The sequence below is a fragment of the Procambarus clarkii genome, chromosome 8, assembly GCF_040958095.1.
Source record: "Procambarus clarkii isolate CNS0578487 chromosome 8, FALCON_Pclarkii_2.0, whole genome shotgun sequence".
Lineage (NCBI taxonomy): Eukaryota > Metazoa > Arthropoda > Malacostraca > Decapoda > Cambaridae > Procambarus > Procambarus clarkii.
Window position 1 is genome coordinate 35,438,188 of NC_091157.1, and position 4,034 is coordinate 35,442,221.

A 4,034-nucleotide genomic window follows, 5' to 3' on the forward strand; every position below is an offset into this window, starting at 1 on the left:
GTTCACTCTCCCGGACACAGGCCCCCAATTTATTATAGTCTGTGGGTTGGTGGTGTTGTTGTCGTCGTGTTCCTCCTTTGCGGACAACCCAACCCACAACTCGGTAGAGTGCTTATACCTCACTAGGAGATCACCCTTGGCGCTTCTGGCTCTTGGAGAGGGGCTCAACGTCACACGTTTAGGGGATGCGGCTCCAACACTTAGCCTCGTTGTCACGTGCACACACCCACTCGAGCCGCTGTGACTCCCCACTCTCTCCTTATGAGATATGATGATCTCAATCCCCTACGACTTACTAGTATTACCTTCTACCCTGTCCACAGCAGTGGTTCTTGGTTCTTTCTCTCTCTCTCTCCTTCTTTACTACCTCCTGGGAAGCCTCACTAGGACAAGGGCAAACACCGGCAAATTGGGATACATTTACTGGACAAAGCACATACACAATACATACACACATACAGTAATAATGAATCCTATACTCTATACTATTACAATCAGGTTGCACTCCAACATCATCAGAACTCTATCATCAGCTTATGAAGTGGTGTCCTATCTCCTGGTTTACCACCTGATACTATCAACCTCCTTAAGTTGATCAAGTCTACATACACTGTTGCACCATCAACAAGAGGAGTATATGTATATATATATATAATATATATATATATATATATATATATATATATATATATATATATATATATATATATAAATGTGTACAAAGAAAATCAGCATTTGAATGCAATAACATATATCAGTATAAATGTTCCTTGATACACAACAATGATCAATCGATCACTCTATCAGTCCTCGAACACATACATCTGTAGGTAATCCAGCCTACGACTGCAACTCTCAACTTCAGTATAAAAAAAACTCCTTGACATAAGAATGCAAACAGTCACTCACCTCTCACTGCGTCTTGCACGCTAATGACAACCAAATACTATCAACTCCCTACAAGTAATCCACCAGAACTTCCCTTCCACCTCTGGAAGTTCACTACCCTGATATCTTCAGGTTCTTCCGGGCTTCACTACCAGGATCCTCTGCAGCTCCTCCAGGCTGCTACCATGAAGTTTTCCTTGAGCAACTATGGTGCTCTACTACTTCTGCTAGGTTCCTCCACAGCTCTCTTCGCTGCTACACCATGAAGTTTCCTCGAGCAACTATGGTTCTTCACCACCTCTACAGAAGCATGTGACACTCCTCTTCACTGCTTCTCCTCACAGCTCGAGGTCCTCTGCTCCACCACCTTGGAGTCGTCAGGCTCCCTCAGTTGCCCGCCAGCGCTCAGAGGGGACGGACGTCGCTCCGTGTTCCTCCCTCTCCACTCTCTTATTTCAGGCCTTCTGCCTTATTAAAACATGTCTAACTTATAAATAAACATTGCTACTGTCGCTGGGCACACGACCAACTACAAGCAATCTCTATGAACTGGCGTATATCGTGCTTACCACAGATTATCTGGTCGAGGGCGCTCTCCCTCTGACGGCGTCTGGTCATGGCACTTCCACGGCCCACAATAATGCCTCTGGGCGATTTAATATCTGCTCGTCGACCAGGACTTGAGACCACAACGTTCCCAGCTCGATTCTACAGCTGGCACATCTGCATACTTCTCTTCTCTTCGAGATATATCACTAGGGGTTCCCTTCTGACGGGAGCTCAACGGAGCGCGGCTTTCCCCTGCGATGTCTGGCACTCAAGTGAGGTCAAAGCCCCTCCAGAAGCGAGCCTCACGCCTCCCGCAAAATGTCCACATCTCCTAGCCAGTCATTTATCTATTTCCTTACTTACTGCCCATAATCTTAAACTGTTCATTGAATCCAACATACTATTTTTCATATGGGTTATCACCTCAATATATGCTAGACCTTCTAATCAGGTCAGGCTTGCTGAATAACTCTCAAGGAGGGAGACTCGTTTCTCCTGCAGGCTGAGATCATAACACCTACCACTCTCCATAGTGTATAACAAATCACTGGGATCAGGGGAACTACAAGATATTTGGAAAGCAGCTAACGTAGTCCTGATATACAATAAAGGCGATAGACAGGAGGCACTGAACAACAGGCCAGTGTCCCTAACCTGCATACCATGCAAGCTGATGGACAAAATTGTGCGAAGAAAGCTAGTGGAGCATCTGGAGCGAAAGAACTTTGTAACACAGCATCAACATGGGTTAAGAGATGGCAGGTCCTACCTAACAGGGTTACTTGAATTCTACGACCAGGCAAGAAAGAGAAGGGTGGGCAGACTGCATTTTTTTGTATTGTCAGAAAGCCTTTGATACAGTACCGCACAAGAGGCTAGTGAAAAAGCTGCAAATGCAGGCTGGAGTGAAAGGGAAGGTATTCCATTGGATAAAGGAGTACCTAAGCAACAGGAGACAACGCGTCTGTGTAAGGGGTGAGGTCTCAGATTGGCGAGACGTTACAAGTGGAGTCCCGCAGGGGTCAGTCCTTGGACCTATACTGTTTCTGATATATGTAAATAATCTCCCAAAGGGTATAGAACCGTTTCTCTCAATGTTTGCCGATGATGCAAAAATTACGAGGAGGATTAAAACAGAGGCTGATAGTAGGAGGCTACAAGATGACGTAGACATACTGAGTGAATGGTCCAACAAATGGCTGTTGAAGTTCAACCCGAGTAAATGCAAAGTAATGAAACTAGGCAGTGGAAACAGGAGGCCAGACACAGGATACAGAATAGGAGATGAAGTACTTAATGAAACGGACAGAAAGAAAGATCTAAGAGTTGATATCACACCAAACCTGTCTCCTGAAGCCCACATAAAAAGAATAACGTCTTCGGCATATGCGAGGCTGGCTAACATCAGAACAGCGTTCAGGAAACTGTGTAAGGAATCATTCAGAATCTTGTACACCACATATGTAAGACCAATCCTAGAAGTATGCGGCCCCAGCATTGAGCCCGTACCTTGTCAAGCACAAGACGAAGCTGGAAAAAGTCCAAAGGTATGCCACTAGACTAGTCCCAGAAAAAAGAGGCATGAGTTACGAGGAAAGGCTGAAGGGAATGCACCTTACGACACTGGAAGACAGAAGAGTAAGGGGAGACATGATCACAACCTTCAAAGTCTTCAGGGAAATCGACCGGGTAGACCAGGAAAAACTATTCACCACTGATGGTACGCGAACAAGGGGACACAAGTGGAAACTGAGTACCCACATGAGCCACAGTGACGTTAGAAGGAACTTTTTTAGTGTCAGAGTAGTTAATGGATGGAATGCATTAGGCAGTGATGTGGTGGAGGCTGACTCCATACACAGTTTTAAATGTAGATATGATAGAGCCCAGTAGGCTCAGGAATCTGTACACCAGTTGATTGACAGTTGAGAGGCGGGACCAAAGAGCCAAAGCTCAAACCCCGCAAGCACAAATAGGTGAGTACACACAAGATTCTCAAAGGAATTGATACGGTAGATAATGACAGACTATTTAACACAAGGGGCACACGCACTAGGGGACACAAGTGGAAATTGACACCACTTCCTCTTCTGATGCATTCCCAAATGATCTGATGTTCCCATCACTGACAAATAAAAACAGTTAAAACACGAAATTAAAAAAATAAAAAAATAAAAAAATAAACTATAATCATGAAACGAACAGTATGAAAAACAACACAACACATTTCCAATGCAATGTCACACAAAATAATGAAATCAAAATGAAAATAAATCGAAATCTATGAAAATTCAATTTATCAATGCAATCAGAAACATCGAAATGGAACCATAACATATTTAGTATAGCGTGTGTCTGCTCTTATATGTAACAGATGGCGCTGTTTAAAAAAAAAATGTTTTTACCTGTCACAGATGTGGCATCTATATAATAGGTATATAAAAACCCGCTCGGATGTGAATGGAACATTGTGTCAAAATTACAAAGCAATTGATGAGGAACTTTCGGATATTAGCGATTTTGAACTATCGAACATTTACATTTGTATTTATATAGATTATCTATTTAAATAAGAATGGAAATGTTTTTCCATTTTT